We start from the raw sequence: 17,200 nt of genomic DNA, 5'->3' as shown, positions 1-17,200 counted from the left end.
AATATTGTAGGAAATAGCACATTCCATTTACCTGTCAACAAGCCTCAAGCTGCTTCCACATGGCTGTTAAGAACAAGGAAGCACAGCTGTCAGTCCTGCCTTCATGCTCAGCTTCCTAGGAGTGGAGCTTGCGTGTTGCAGGGCAGATGCACTAAGCCAAGGCGCACAGTGTAGGCCAGGAGTCCTCCTTGGTAAGCTGAGTGCTGACCTCTGATGGGGGTGGTGATTAGGACTTTATCTTTCCATTTTCCTGCTGCAGCCTCCAAATGCATGCTGGTGCCCGGGTAGCCAGCCATGCCCAACTACACAGCACTGTGCTTTACACTGATTTCAGCCCTCAGCTGCTGCCCCATCTATTAAAAAAAATTACAGTACTGAGGTACAACTCATTAAATACAAAGTCTACCTTATAAATTCTGCAATCAGGCCAGGCGCGGTGGCGCATGCCTGTAATCCTAGCTACTCAGGAGGCTGGGATCTGAGGATAGCAGTTCAAAGCTAACCTGGGCACTAAAAATCCATGAGACCTATCTCCAATTAACTACTAGAAAACTGGAAGTGGTGCTGTGGCTCAAGGTGTAAGGCGGTAACCTTGAGCTGAAGAGCTCAGGGACAGCACTCAGGCCTCAAGTTCAAGCACCGTGACCACTAGCTATTTCTGGAACATGTGTCACATGGAAAGGAAATCCTAGTACACTCTTTATTCCTCCTCCCAAGCCCTCTTGTCTGGAACTTGCATATTCTATGTGTGAGGTTGATCCATGAGTAACGTGCTCAGCTCTGCCTTGAAGGCGTGTCTAGTGGGTGTTACCCTGTGTCTGTCCATCCATCAGGTGATGCTCACTGGGAAGATTTCATCTCTATTGCGAACAGAGCCGTCAGCTGCTCTGTCTCATCCGTGGGCAGACAGCTGTGGTGGTGTTGCTGGGCATTCCATCTGGATTGTCCTGCATTCTTGTCCCCTTCCTGTGAAGTTCTGGCCCAGGCACAGAAGCAGAGCGTGAGGCCTAAGATGCTCTTTCCCTGTGGGCATCTTTCCCTCTTGGGCATCTCAGAGGTATCAGGTGGGCGTTTGAGAGGCCCAGGGGAGGCCAGATCCAGAAGTGGAGTTCACCAGAGGAGAGTGATTTGTGTCTGTTTTCTATTACAGGCACAGCTCCTGTCCCAGGGGCCCACGTGCCCTTGAAGGAACTCTACTTTTAGACCAGAGTCTATCCTGGCTGCAAAACCTGGTGTTTGTGTTGACTGCATTCTCTGCCTTCGACAGCAGAGGGCGCTCCAAACCCTAAGTCATCCTGATCATTATGATGGGACTCAGTACCAAGACTGAGCAAGCTGGGGCTGGGCTCGAGGCACTCTCCAGCCTGGACACACCCTTGCAGGAACCTCTTCTTAGTAGAACTCACTTTGCTCACAGCCTGGAGGCAGTCATTGTCACTCTGTCCTCTGTTGAAAATGCACTTGACTACTAATGATTCCTTGCAGTATGCATGGCCTCTGGCATGGTGCTGGCCACAAAAGCAGGATCCACAGATCTTGAGGGCACTGGGCAGAGGTGTCTGTGAAGAAGCACTTGGTGGTGGGCAGGCGTTGTGGTGCCTCCCCAGCATGCGTGGGGCCTGGCGTGGACAGGACTGGTCTGAGCCCAGTTCTACCACATGGTGTGCATTCCTCACTTCCACCCACCTAACATTACAGGAGGCTCAGAGTGGTTTAGTGGCATCTAGGTCACAAGGCCACTGGGACAGCTAGGATTCAACGCTGCCAGTGTCTGGAAAAATGAGCTCTCCCAGCTACGATTGTATCATTTACTCAGATGCCAGGTGGGTGGACAAAATAAATATGGGAGCGGGAAAATAACCCAACCCAGGATGCATTCCACTCAGCAGCCTGTGTGACTCTAAACAGGCGAGGGCCGAGAGCCTGGCAAAGGACACAGCTCTGAGGCCTGGCCGTCTAGGCCTGGAAGGGCCTCACTAGGCACGGGACCCACCTAGGGACAGCAACCACATGGTCAGACGAGGCCTCCATGCCTGGTTGTCCGTGCAACTGTCAGGCTGGCTACAGGACAGCTGGAAATGTCTGGCTGGTGATCAGGATGTGTCCACTGGAAGGTGTTTGCTCGCTCTGGGGGTCTCCAGGGCTTCAGGTCTCCCCAGGTGGTCCTAATGCAGGTTCACGACTGCATTCGTTCCCAGGTGTGAGCCCCCGGGTCACTGGAACACAGGCCTTGTCACCACCCTCAGCAGCTGAATGGGATCTGGGAGAGTGAAAGTTCTAGAGTCCTAGCAGGATAGGGAAGGGGTCAGCAGGCGATCCAAGAGGAGACACAGCCCCCAGAGGGCTGGCAAGGGATGCGGGGAGCCCTGTCTGGGAAGGCTGCCACAGGATGCCCGGTGGGGGTGGGGGTGGGCGCCACTGGTTTGTCCTCAGTGCTGGGAGCTGGCTGTCACATTCCAAGTGAACAGCAGGTGGCGACAGTGCTCCATGTGCCCTGGAGCCCCCTCTACCAGTGGTTCTACCTAGAATCACTGCTGGGCCTAGGAGACTCCTTTAGGTTGTGCTTGACCTTGAAAATCACTGGGATGCCTTCTGCTCTGTGATCCTGCTGTTTAATTACACCACACGCACAGGTCACTATAACAGGACGCCATGCGGGGTGTGTGCGTGCAGGCTGGCAGCACTACATACCAGCAGTGACCCTTCCCTCCCTGCTCACTTGTCCAGAGTCACACGCCTGGGCCGCAGACCTCACAGACCTTCCTCTTGACACACACATCAGAAAGGAGATGGACGCCCCTGAGTGCTGCTCCTGCGGGGAACCTGCGGGGAGGGGGATGCTCGTCCTCAGGCTGGGCTCGGGAAGTTTTCGACCATCCTTCTATGGCGACTTGCTTCTGAGCGCCTGAGCCATCCGTCTGCAAGTGTTCACACTTCTCTGCTGGAAATGCCTGAGACTGTGTTTAAGATGCACTGGAACAGTGGGAGAATGGGAACACAGAGGCAGGTGCCACATGGAAAGTGGAGCAGGGCATGCTGTGGAAATCCAGGCCTGCTAGGATCTAGTCTGCCCGCATCCTGGGCACATGACACATGGCAGGGCTGTGGCCCTGGGGGTCTGAAGACTGGTGAGCCAATCCTTCACGCCGACTACATACAGTCCTGAAGACTGGCCAGCAGAGGCTAAAGCTCAAGCTGTAACACTGGCCTCCACGGGGGACAGAGCTCTGTGAGGCAGTTCCTAGGGGCCTCGGGGCCTTATCTGTCTTCACGTCCTTCTAGTTCACATGAGTACCCAGGGTATGGCCTGGCTCCAGACCCACTGGAATTCAGAGCTGGCTCCAGCTGCAGGGAAGATCCACCTTGGCAGGCCTGACCCAGGGGGAGCCTTCTCCCAGCCTCACCCGCTGGGGGCCTCCTGTCATACGTGGAGGGGCCTGGCGAGCGTAGTGTGTGGGTGGGCTCTTCATGTCTCAGAAGCCACACATGTAAACACCCTATGTTTTCTTGGAGGCATCATTTTCAGTCTCGAACAAAGCTTTGTTTATAAGTAAGACAAACATGGATACACCAAGGAATGGAATGAAAAACACAAGTCAACATTAATGATAAAACACTCAACTTCAAAGAATCTGTCAGAGACGGCTGTGGCTGTTCGTGCAAGGGACAATAATGCCTACTGTGTGCCAGGTACTAGGTCAGGAAATGGAAGTCACAGCTCCTGCTAGGGGAGCTGCTGTCATCACCATTTATACTACCATCACCAACACAGGGACCATCGTCATCACTCCCCTGTACCACCATCGTCACCATCGTCACCACCATCACCAACACCAGGACCATCGTCATCACTCCCCTGTACCACCATTGTCACCATCATCACCATTGTCACCACCCTCCTCCCCACCCCCACACCACCACCACCATCCTCCCCACCACCACCACCCTCCTCACCCCCCACACCACCATCACCATCCTCACCACCACTGTCACCACCACCACCCTCCTCACCCCCCACACCACCATCACCATCACCACCATCTACAACCATTGTCATCACCACCACCACCACCATCCTCACCACCCCACACCATCATCACCACCATAACCATCACCATCACCACCCTCCTCACCCCCCACACCACCACCACCATCCTCACCCTCCATACTACCATCACCATCCTCACCACCACCACCCTCCCCACCCCCCATACCACCACCACCATCATCACCACCACCACCACCATCCTCACCACCCCACACCACCATCACCATCACCATCATCACCATCACCACCATCCTCACCACCCCACACCATCATCACCACCATAACCATCACCATCACCACCATCCTCACCACCCCCACACCACCATAACCATCACCACCATCACCATCGTTGTCACTGCCACCCCCTCATCACCATGACCATCACTATCACCACCATCATGTCTACACTCATGACCATCATCTTCATAAGCTCCAAGATAACCATGTCAGCTGCTGGTGACGGGACCAGCGCAGAGCGGGCACTCAGTATTTACTCGTGGTCACACATTCACACAGTCTGGCTAACATCTATGCTGTGTGAGACCCTAGACAGCCTGTGGTGAGTAGGGAGGGCCTTTGGCGTTTGTTTTCGGTGTTGTGGCTGGCCGCCCGTTTCCATGCCCGCTCTGGCCAGGCAGGGCTTTCCCTTTGGGGAGGATGCCTCTTCATGCCGTCTGGGTCACCTGGAACAGCCGTGAGGCTGCCCAGAGGACTTCCCCAGCCATCAACGCCACGACTTCCTCAAATTTCCCTGTGGCCTTTTTGGAAAACCCCAGGCTGGGATCCCCTCGAGTGTGGAGCAGTTTTTCTGGGCTGTGCAGCAGATGAGGTGAGGTGAGCACCCACTTAGGCAGGATGCTCAGTATACACCAGCTGGGCACAGCAAAGCCTGGGTGCCTTTGGGCTGCTGTAACTAATTGCCCCAATCTGGGTAAGACCTCTTAAAATAGAATTTATTCTTTCACAGACTTGGAGGCCAGAAGTCTAACTCCAGGGGTGCCCAACGCCAGCTTCTCTGAAGGCTGTAGGGAGGCTCCATCCTGGCTCTTTCGCCTTCGGGTGGCTCTGGTATCCCTTGGCTTGTGGCCCCATCACTCCAGTCCCTGCTTTGGGTTTCATGTGGCTCTTGTCTCTCGGCTTAACTTCAGGTTGATCACATCAAAAAGGGCTAGGGCACCACCACTCAACCCACAGCAGATGGCACAGCCTCTCTCAGTATATTTCCACAGTCAAGGCACAGGCTCAACGACGCCTCAGAGCTTCGGAGCCTGCAGCATCAGAATTGCTGTTCTGAGAACAGGGGTATTTGCAGTCTGCTCCTGCTCTACAGCCCTTTTCTTGGAGCACATTTGAATTTCTGGCTGGGACTCACATTTCCCAGGCTCAACCAGGTGTGTGGTGACTTGCTTTCTCTAGGCCTAGGATGGGCCCTCAGGGCCCCCCCATGCACCCCAGTCCTCTGCAAGAGGGATTTGCTCAGAGGACACTTGACCACTCAGGTCCACAGCTGTCCTTCTCAAACCTCCAAGAGCCTCATCAGATTATACTGGAGTATTGGAGGGCCAGTGGCACAGGAGGAACATGTCAGCTGGAATCCCTCCACCTGAGGTTTCCCCCAACGGAGAGCTCTGGGGTCTTTTCCTGCTTGCTTCTGCATGGCCTTGACGTACCTGGCACACGCTGGGTGGACCTGAGGTCTGGGGTCCTGCCCCACGGCTGTCCTCACCTACACATCCAGGACTCATGGGAGATCAGCTGGGAGGGCTGAGAGGGTGGGCTAGAATGGGGCCCACAGACACCAGTAGTAGTTTTTTTGTGAGATGGGGTCTTGCTGTGCTACCCAGGTTAGCAGGAAGCGAGCCTCCCGAGTGGCCAGGCTGGCCGTGGCTGAGGGGCATGGAAGGGCACAGGTCCTCTCGGCTGGGTCTCGGTGGTGGGGAGCAGACCCTATGACCACCACCGTGGAGCCTGTTTGAAGACAGAGGGTGCAGCTGTTCCTCAAATTGAAAAGGCCAGGGAGAGGAGTTTCTTCACAGGCTCTTAAGCAACCCAGAGGGCAGATGCCAAAGCAATCAGAGCCGTGGACAGGCTGGGGGGTCTGCGTGCAGGGGTGCACTTCCGTGCGGTGAGCCCACACAGGCCAGGGCCATATGGAGCGGGAGTTAGCCCGCCTGGGAAAAGCGGAACAGGAAAAGCATGGTAGGTTGAGCAACTCAGAGCCCAGATTGGGGCCAAGGCAACCACAGGCCACGCTCCCCCACCCCCCAGCTGCCTGGCGTTTGTACAGAGGGTGGCTCGCCCCCAGCTGGGCCCTGCTTGCTGCCAAGGTAGGGCTGCGACCACTCAGCCCTCCAGTGAGCCCACAGCGATGGGCCTAAGCCAGTCCCAGTCCCTGAAGAAGGCCCACGGGAGCTCAGGGCGCGGATAGCGCCCAGGGACTGAGCAGACAGATTACACAGGGGCCTGGGCAAACTGACCTCCATTCCTCCCCTTTCCCTTTGCGCCTGTTCCTGTGTGGGTCTAGTCTTCATGGCTGGAGGTCAGCGCTCCACCCTGGTCGCTGGCCTGTTGCTCTCCTAGAACCCCAGTCCTGCCGCTGTGCCAGGACGCTGAGGGCCTGCCCTCCACACAGCCCCCGTTCTGTGACTGGACATTCTACAACCTATGGAAGGCTGTGTCCTGCATCTGTATTCACATGAGCACCACAAGGATGTCAGCACAGCCCCGTGCCTCCCCCATCCACACGGGGCCCAAGGGAACCAGGAGGGTGTTAGGACAGTGTTGGGACGGCCCCATGTCTTTGCTGGGGACTGTCAACCGCACCCTGGACAGAATGGAGTCCTCCACTCAGATGGTCCTCCATGGCCTGTGGAGCTTCCACACATGGCCTCACAGGCATCTGGATTCAGACTGCTGCTTCAGTCACGAGGTTAAAGAATGTGTATTTGTGGGGGAAACTTCAAACATACGGGGTACAACCAATGTCAAGAACTTCAAGTGCCTCCTCAATGCTTGCAACTTAGGTAAAGGCCTCTTTTACCTTGGTGTTAACTATGAAGGCGGTAAAATGCACGCAGCCTGTATTTTACCATTTTGATCAGGCTGGTTCTATGCACAGGGTCGTCTGATGCAGCTCAGGCTGGCCTCAGGCTCGTGATCCATCTGTCTCAGCCTCTCTAGTGCTGGGATTAGACATGCACTACCTCAATGGCTTCTATCACTTTAGTGCCAGCAGACGCAGTTCCCCTCTGTCTTGAGCGGTGCCTAGTCAGGCTGGAGCCGTGCCTAAGGGACTGGCTTGGAGCACTGGGGCCTGGCAGGGAATGGTGCACCTGTAGCGAGCCTGCTCCGTGACTGGGTCTTCCTCCAGAGCTCTACCACACGCATGGCCTGCTTGCTGTACTTTACCAGCCAGGAGGAGCCAAGGCTGGACAGTTTGGACCCAGGGTAGCTACATCAAAGGAGAAAAGCAAGGAGTATGCATGGGGGACAACAGTGGAGGGAAGGAGGGAGACAGGAGGCAGGGAAAGAAGGGAAGGGAAGCTCATTAGACAGACCATTTCCTCCTCACACATCCAAAAGGAGAAGGCCATGCTAGAAGTTCCAGGCTGCGATGACGGACACTGTGTGGTGCCCACCCCTCAGTGCCCACTCTGCTGGCCTGCTGCACCTCACAATACCTCATGGTCGAAGCAGGATGCACAAGCTCCAGCTGGCATGTCTGTACTACCATCAGCAAGAAGAGAAAGAGAGAGACGGTGAAGTCCTTCTGTTTATTCAGAACAGTGGAAGTCATGTACCAACCTCTGCTTCACTTTGTGCCATCTGTGGTGTGGGCACCTTGGGAGTAGACTGCAGTGCTTTTGACTTTTGCTGACATGGGATCCCGTGTCAGGTGGTGGGCAGGGCACAGCTGGAGTTGTCTCTGGACAAGCTAGTGAGACAGTAGCTGGGGACTTGGGGAAACTTACCAGGGAGCAAGGGACATGAGGTGACCAGAGCCCCTCACACCCTAAGCGGCCACTGTTCTGGGTGCTGAACCAACAGTCTCCCAGTGTCTGGTGTCCTCTCATGCTCTGTAGATCCTGGGCCTCACAAAGGGCTGGGCAGTGAGCTACGGTGTGTCTTGTCCCAGTTGGTAGGGGGCAGGGCCTGGATTTGTGCCTGGGCAGCCTCCAATAGGATGTCACTGTCCACCTGACAATCAGGGCAGACATGAAGGTGAGGACTCTGCATGGCCTGACAAGACCCCTGGGGAGGTATGGGCCATCAGCAGTCCTGTGTCCCTCTGTTCCAGCTGCTGGCTGACAGAAGACTGGCACTATAGGATGAATGACTCTGCCAGCTCAGCTGAGGTGAGTAAACACCTGCATGGAGATGCATGCTCTACTTACTGTGAGTCCACCAAGTACCAGCTTGGCCCTGCTCTGGCTTCCTGTGCAGAGCTGTCGGGCAGGGGAGACCCACAGGGAGGCTGGCAAGCCCATTCCGGTCCCCAGGAGGATTCCATGTTGGTCACTAAACAGCAAAGGAATTCCCCTCTCTTGTCTCTGGCCAGGGCAGGCTCCCCTGGTCAGGGACTCTGGGCACGTGGGCTTGGCCACGTCACTGAGCTACCTGCCTGCCTCTGTGCCAGATCACAGTCAGTCACTGGGCTTCACGTTCTAGTCCTCTGGTGGGTCACCTCATCTAGACATGGTGACATGGCGGGAACTACCTCCAAGTGGGTTCACAGTCATCAGTAAAAGGTGAGGACTCCACAAATCTTTCTGGTAGATACAATTTGACCAAAATGGAGAGAAACTGAGTCCTGACTTTCTTCTTGATGATAATGAAGTTTCCATTCAGAACACACTGATTTGGGACGCTCCATCAAAATTGTCAGAATGTGTTTTAATCATTTGGTTATTTTTAGGCCAGGGTCTCATCTTTCTTCCCTCATGGCCTGGCCTGGATTTCACCCCCCCTACTTAGGACAGACACCACCCTGCCCACCTTTTGTGTGTGTGTGTGTGCCTGGTTGCTGTTCCTGAGCTCTTTTGCTCAAGGGTAGAACTCTACCACTCTGAGTCACAGCTCTACTTCCAGCCTTTTTATTTTCTTAATTTAAAAAAAGAGTCTTTCTGGCTTTTTTTTTTTTTTGCTGGAACACGGTCCCTTTCATCTGTGCTTTTTCAATGACTGGATTACAGATGTGCGCTATTAAATCAGTTGATTTCTACATTGCACTCTATGTCTTTAAGTCTTCAGTCCTGGGAATTTTTCTGTTTTTGTTTTTTTGGCTGCCCACAACTCTGTAGCTACAGGTGCTAGTGTCTGTTTTCCAACATGTCTTATCTGGCTCTTTTCTGCTCCTGAGCAACAGGGCTTTGACCCCTAGCTGTAGTCTTTCCCACATTTCCAGCCCAAGGATGTGTTCCTCCAACACCAGAACAAGACACCGCTGCTGGAGGGACCCCAGGGATTCACAGGCTTCTTTAAGCAGCACAGCCATCTCCCTCCCCAGGCTCTCAGAGATGTGTCAGGGCTGGTTCTTCACTCTGCTTTTCCCCATCTGTGGATTTCCAGTCAAACTCAGAGGACAGGGGAGGCTGGTGCTGTGTGTGCCTGCTCCTGACCCCATCCACAGGGTTAACATTCACATTCTGGTGTGGCTTTCCAGGGGTAGAGTGCAAGCAGCACTGGGGGAGGTCATGTGTCTAAAAGGTGTAAGTCCCACGGGTCCTGCTTCCCTCCCGCATGGCCAGCGGTGAGGGGCAGCCATGTCCGGTGCAGGTGTGCTCACTGGATTCAAGTGCTCACAGGCTAGTGGCCAAGCATCATTTCAGCAGTTTGTGTGGGTCCAAGCTTCCCTCTAGCCTCATGGCTCCACTTTCTTTTTGCTTAGGATCTTGCCCTCAGACTTGTCAAGAGAAAAGACGTGTATCTTCCTGGAGCTCACATATTTACACAGTGAAGACAAAGTGTGCACCTAGGAGACCCTGGGGCTGCACATCTCTCCCATTCCTTCCACAAATATTTATCCCAGCCCCTCTGTGAGGAAGACATGCTGGGCCACACACTGCCAGGTCATGGAGTCAGACATAAATTTGCCTCACAGAGCTGCGGCTGAGTCAGAGGAGGGAAGACATTCACAACCAGTGCGAGCCCAGATCACTGGAACTCTAGGAAGCAAACAGGACAACCTCTCCTGCCATAGGACTTGGCTCATCCACTGAGGCAGGACCTCGTGGCCTGCACCAGTGGGTCAAGCTGTTGGCCTCCAGCTGCCTCCGCTGTGCAGTCTCAGTGCTCCATGCAGGAAGATGGTGCTGGAAATTCCAGGACAGTCAGATGAGACTTCCAAAGCATTCATCCCTGGTGCCTGGCAGTGGCCATGGCAATGACTTGACCCATCTGGGACCTACGGGGAAGGGACTGCATATTTAGGCCACAGATGGCCTAAGTTGAGGCCCAGGGCTGGCCCGCTAGAGAGCAGCAGGGAGAACATTCTGGATTCAGGAGAAGGTCTGAGCTGAAGCAAATGCTCTCTGGGGTATGTGAGTCTATGAACAAAGCCTGCCAGAGGGCACCTGGGAATCTTTTCTGTTCCAGAAAATCCATCAGCTGAGTTGTTGGGGGCCTAGACTCCATGCATAGGGTGGAAAGGAGGCCTGTCCCCAGGCCGTGGAGCAGGAAGTGTGCTGTCCTCTGGATGCAGCGGGAAAGAGGAAGATACTGTCACAGCAGGGGTGTGGTGTGGCGTGGCAGGGTGGGCACCAGGCTTGCTGGTGGCTGTGGCCTCATCTTCAACAATCCTCTCTTTTATTTTTAAAGAGGGCCCTGGTGGCAGGGGAGTAGGCAAGGCAGCTTCTTCACCAACACATCTCCATCAATGTGCAATGGGCTGCCAGCCAGCAGTCAAAAAGAAGACGCCATGGCACAGTGCAGTCCACGATAGTGTGCAGAGGGTGGAGGGCAACTAACTCCCCACCCCTGCCCACCTTCGTCCCCTAACAGAGGTACTGAATGTGTGGCCACAGGTGAGGACCTGCTTTGGCTCAGGGCCCCTGGTAGGGGTGGTGGAGCTTGCAGGCCTGGCACAGCACTCTTAGAAAATCGGGAGGATCCTGTTTGGTTGTTTTATCCCTAAGTGGAAGAGGGAAGCTTTTATAAGAAATAACTTTTTCAGTAAATCCAGCATATGTTTTTCAGCCTCTCCGTTTTTTCCTTTTGGAGATTGACATGTCTACATGAAGTTGGCCACAGGAAGGAAGCCCTGCTGGAGAAGCTATTTTCTGCACATCCCTTTATACCCGATTGCACAAGATGCACACATTTAAGTGGAGTGCCCAGGACTTCATGCCCTTGGTGGCAGCTATAATTTGGAAGTCAAATGTTTCAGGAAGGACTCGTGACAACACAGGGAGGAATCAAAGGCATTCTTAAGAGTTGTGAAGAGACTTGCAGACCCGGGAAGTAAACCTGAGGGAGGGTGCCTCCAGGAGATGGATCCTACAAGGGGGTGCTGGCATTTATAGGACCAGAGATAGGCAGAGCTGCCCAGCACTGAGAGGAGGGGAGGCCAGGATGGCGACTTTGAGTGCCCTTACCTTTAAGGTGGGCACTGGGGCTACTGGCTTATGTCCAGTCAACAATGAGGTCTTGCAGAGCAGTGGACTACACTCTCCATGTCTGTTTGTAGATGCCTGGGGACCCACACTGTCCTCAAGCCCTGCCTTGTCAGTATGTGCACTCAGAGGGGGTGAGGTGCCCAGTTTGTTGGCAAGATGAAAATGCCTTCACGACTTGTCCCCATCCAATGCTGCTGTAGCTGGGCTCCTTCCTGTTGCCAGGACCTCACCCTCTCACTGTCACCCTCCACAGCTGTCCCGGTGCACAAGAGGTGCTTGGGCTGGGCGGGGGAGGGTGCTGTGTGAGGACCATCCGCTTGCCTCCAGCCTGGGCCTGGACCTGTGGGGCACCTCAGGGTCTAGAAAACTCGCTGCTAAGAAGACGTGAGAATCCCGGGTAAGGAGTTCGTTGGAGCTGTGCCAGACACAGGTTCACTTGTGGGGGTCATTGGTGGTCCCGCAATGGCTTCCTACTCACTCCTCCACCTGTGAATGTGGCCTTGTCTGAAAACAGAATCCCTGCAACTGCAATTAGGATCTTGGAATGAGACCATCTGGACCTGGAGTCTAGAGGCAAGTTCCCCGTAAGAGGAGAGAGGATGTAGATTGGAGCAATGCAGCCATGGGCTGAGGAACAGCAGACTACAGAAGCCAGAGAAACAAGAATGATGTCCCACAGTGCTCTCAGCGGGGCCAGCACCTTGATACTGGACCCTGGCCTCTAGACCTGAGCAAGACTTTCTGTGGCAGCAGCTCCAGGACACCAGCAGGCTCCATGCTCACGGGTGCCCTGCCGTGCCTGTCACTTCGACCTACGGAGAGCCCATTCTTGTCTCCCCTGCATCTCTGCTAGACTGTGGTATGAGCCGTGGGCATCGGCTCCTATCTCCCTGCCCCTCCTGCCTTTCTCCTGTGTAGGCACAATTCTCACTGTGCACACCCAGGTCTCACCCAGCTCTCTAGTGCTGTAGAAGGTCAAGTTGGAAGGCTGACTTTTCTTCAAATGGAACTTTTCTTTTTCAGTGCTTTTCAAAAAATATAATCTTATTGTTGTTATCATTACACTGTTCAGAGGGGTTACCATTTCATGCCTTCTCTCTTTTGATCCCTTCCTCCACCTGCAGGCAACAGCAAACAATTCTCCAAGCACTGAGGAAGAAATGCTGAAGTTCTCTCTAGCTCCGGGGCAACACACTCAGGTCAGCGTGAGGCTGTGTGGTGGGAGGCCAGGACGAGGAGCTGGGGCAGAGCGCCTGGCTATGTGGAAGGAACCCTCTGGAAAGCCCTTGTTTCCAGGTGGAAACAAGGAAACAAGCCCTTGTTTCCTTTTGGTGGCTGCTCCACTGTTGGTGAAACAGTGACGTGGTCATGGCATGCGAGAGACCTGAGCTGAGAGAAGACATCAGACAGATGCTGAGGAAGGAGAAGTGGAGACAAAGGCACATCCTTCACCGACAGGACCCTGGGTGGCAGAAGCAAGGGCTGGTCCTTCCTCCTTGGCAGGACCTATCCCTGAAGACAGGGTGGCTGCTTCAGAGCTGGGAGTGGCCACACAGGACATCCAGGATATTCCTGCTTTCCTCCATGGCTGTGATCTAACACAGGTAGAGCTTAATGAGTGGCCCTGGCACAAATGACCTCACTGAGGCTTTCTGAGACCAGATTAATCCCCCTGGGGCCCACTGCCTGTCCCGGCAGCACCTCCGACACCAGCCTCCCCTCAAGAGCAAGTCATAAATACATTTTTGCGTGTTGCAGGAGTAGCTAAAGTGCGCAGCACATGGGCCGAGAGGGTATTCATGAGGAGACAGAGCTCACTAGGTTGAAAGGCAGGGATAAATCATAGTCCACAAGGTCAGAAGTTGTTTCCATTCAGATCTAGAGATCCTGGCTGGTTCTAGTTTGGTGGTAGGAAGAACCAGGGCCTGAGAGGTCGGTGCATGTTGTTCCTCCGGCCAAGCGTGTCCTCGTGCTCTCCCAGGCTGCCTCTGCGACTCAGGTGGCCTGAGGAAGGACTCGCACGCTTTCCTGCTGTTGTGCGTCCTGGTGTTTGGGCTCTTGCCTGTTGGTTTCTCTTACGTCCATTGCTGATGAGCTGGAAAAACCTTTCTAGGAATCTCTTACCTCTCAGGTCTCCCAGGGTGCGGGGGGACTGCTCAGGATGCGCGGGTGACAGTATGGGCTGTGCACACCACTGTCTCCTCCACACTGCCCCTCCCCATGGACTCAGCCCTGCCTGGAGACCCTGTGGAATAGCGTGTGTCTCTGCCATTCTCTTCTGGGTCCCTGAAGAAAGATCCGTGTGTCCCAGGTCAGGAGACAGGAGCAGCCTGGGGCAGGTTTGAAGGTTAGGGAGCCTAGGGAAGGGACTCAAATGAGATGGAAACAAAATGACACATACTGGAGGGTCTCGACTGAGAACTTGTACCCCGCAGGTACATGTGCCCAGGCTGCCACAACTAAAGCTGCCACTGATGCCAAGTGGATTGGGGACATCCTACAATACCAAGACACTCACACATGTGACCCAGCCCAGTGAGACAATGTCAAGGCTGGGGGTCCTGGTAAAACTGAAGGCAGCCCGACCATGCTCTACCAGGAAAACATCCTCACTTGGCTTAGATTTCCCAAGTGGAAGATACTTGGTTTTTACTCCCTTGAGCTGTATCTAGGAGTTCAAGAAAGCCTGAGAATGAGGACTTGATGGCAGTGGGTGTAGTGTGAAGAGCAAAAATGTCCTGAAGATCGTCACTAGGGTCACAGCAGGGCAGGAATGGTGGCAATCACTTCTTCCTGAGATGGGGGTAACAGGGTGGCTCTCTCCCCTGGGATGTGCAACTGGGTCACCAAGGGAGAATGGAGACTCCAGGGAAGCTGAAGTTGGAGTTGGTACCTGGTTGTGCTGACAGACCCGTCTATGCCTGATACCCACTACCTTCGGAGGAGATTCCGCTTCTCACCAAGTTGCCCTTGATGAATATGGAAGCTGGGCACCACCAGAAAGCAAAAGATAAAGGTCACGCATTCACAAGTACAGACAGCGGGTTAGCCTGGGATACCCACGAGCGAACACAGCTTGGAAAGTACATGCCTATCACGTGACTGAGAGTCAGCACCCTGCCCAGAGGTGCTCAACTCCTTGAGTAAGAAGAGAAACTGAGAGTCTAAAGTCACGTCCTGGGATAGCCACAGTCAGAATAGGGGTATAGGAGACTCTAGGAAAACACTGAAAATTCTGAAGAATGTTTTGCTTTTACCCACCGTGATGTTTAAGAATCTCTGGCAGAATGAAAGTGATACACAACTTCCTTCTGACACAGGACCGGCCTCTGATTTCTGCTCTAGGTGTCAGCCTTGTGGGGGTAGAATTTATGTGTGATCTGAAGTATGTAACTTGATGAGTTTTGATGTGTATAGAATCCTTAGACAAAAGTTCATTTATATCCCTTTGAGGTTAACCCCTCTCTCCCTCCTTCAACCTCTCATCTCTCCATTCCTATGGTTGGGCCCTTTAAGCATCATCAGGTAAATGGATTTTACGATATGTATGCCCTCTTCTAGGTTCAGCCTCTAAAAATATGATTTTTTTTGGTGGTACTATGGTTTGAACTCAAAATCTCATGCTTGCTAGGTAGGTACAGTGCCCTCAGTTCTTAAGGGGACACATGTAAGAGTCATACTGTTGACTACAGGAATAGCTGATTTCTTTTCCCTCCCTTCCTCCCACTTCCTCCCCTCCCCCCCAGTTCTGGGGCACTATCCTTGGGCTTTCTCAAGCCTAGCACTCTACCTCCCACTTGAGCCACAGTGCCACTTGTGGCTTTTTCTAAGTATGTGGTACCAAGAATTGAACCTAGAGCTTTGTGTATGCTAGGCAAGCATTCTACCACTAGGCAAACTCCTGGCCCCAGCTGATTTCTCTTATTGCTCCAGTTTGCTTAGCCACTTGGCTGCTGGTGGGCACTAGACTGTCTCATTTTTGGAAAACTAGGACTAAAGTTGCCATGTGCTTTTCTTGATAGGTATTAATATGGATATAAAACTTGCCGTTTTCTGGGTTTTATTTGCTTGGGTTAAATACAAGTGGATTGCTGAATCACTTTCAAGGAACCGTGAGCTTGGTTTTCACATGGGCACACCACATGGTACTCTTACCTTCAAGGCAGGAGACGTCCAGTTTCTCTACATTCTTGTCAGCCCTTTCTAGTGACTACATAGGGGTATCTCTCTCACTTTAATTTTGTACTTGTCTAATTGCTAATGATGTCTGTGAGCATTTATATGCTTTATTTGTTGGCATATTTACTTTGGGCTAAAAACAATTTTTCTTGGTGTTTTCAGGGCCTTGAACTGCGGTCATTCCTCTAGACCTTTTTCTCACTAATTCTTTTTGGGAAGGGTCTTGCTTCCTGCCCAATTACATACCTTGGCCACGATCTGCCCTCTTTGGGCTTCTTGTAGCTATATTAAACAGGTGTGTACCATCCCATAAATAGCTCTCAGTGAAGAAGGGTCTGTCATGAACTCTGCTCTTTGGGCTGGCCTTGGTCTATGATCCTCTCACTCTAAGAATCCCAAGCATGTAGGGTTACAGGTGTAAGCCACAGATGAGTCTTGGGACTTGTTTTTATTTTGGAAACAGGTTTTTGCTGTGTAGCTCAGACTAGCCTTGGATAGGACATCCAGACAGCTAAAGAGTGCTAGGGATGGGACATGTGCTGCTGTGCCAAGTGACAGCTCTACGCCTGCAGAGGTCTGTCGTTTAAAGTTGGGTTGCTTCTTCTCTTTGTTGAGTTGCAAGAGTTCTTTATATCTTATGTATACCAGTCCTTGTCAGACATACGCCCTGCACCTGTTTTTGGTGGCCTGCCTTTTCCATCATTGTGATGGGTACATGTGAGAAAGGAGAGTGGTGCCGAGGACACAGCCCTGCTGACCCACCTCAAGGCCTCTCCTGGCCACATTCCCTTGCTAATGAACTTCTTCTGCCCAGGTGTTCTGTCTGAGCACAGGGAGCTCACCCACCTCACAGTCCCCGGGGACCCGGGCACTCACCGTCCTCGGCGTCCCGACGGCCCCGGCACAGGGGTCACCACGCAGAGGCCAGCGCGGCCTGTGGCCTCTTCCGACTTCCCTCTGTCCAAGCATTGGCCGCTGGGCAAGCGCGCCCCGGAGCGGAGCCACCCCAGCCCAGGACCCGTGGAGAAAAGGGGGCTCCCATGCGCGTGGGCCCGGGAGCAGGCCCGGGGAGGAGCGGGAGGGGAGCGCCGGGCCCGTGCAGCCGGGCCGCGGAGAGGAGCAGGGCTTGGAGGGGACGGCGGGGCCGCGGAGGAGACAGAGGGGGCCGCGGAGGGGACGGCGGGGCCGCGGAGGGGACTGCGGGGCCGCGGAGGGGACGGCGGAGGGGACAGAGGGGGCCGCGGAGGGGACGGCGGGGCCGCGGAGGGGACGGCGGAGGGGACAGAGGGGGCCGCGGAGGGGACGGCGGGGCCGCGGAGGGGACGGCGGGGCCGCGGAGGGGACAGACGGGGCCGCGGAG

This window comes from Megascapheus bottae, chromosome 24 (assembly GCF_031878675.1).
Source record: "Megascapheus bottae isolate mThoBot1 chromosome 24, mThoBot2.hap1, whole genome shotgun sequence".
In the NCBI taxonomy this organism is placed as follows: domain Eukaryota; kingdom Metazoa; phylum Chordata; class Mammalia; order Rodentia; family Geomyidae; genus Megascapheus; species Megascapheus bottae.
This window is presented reverse-complemented; position numbering follows the sequence as displayed.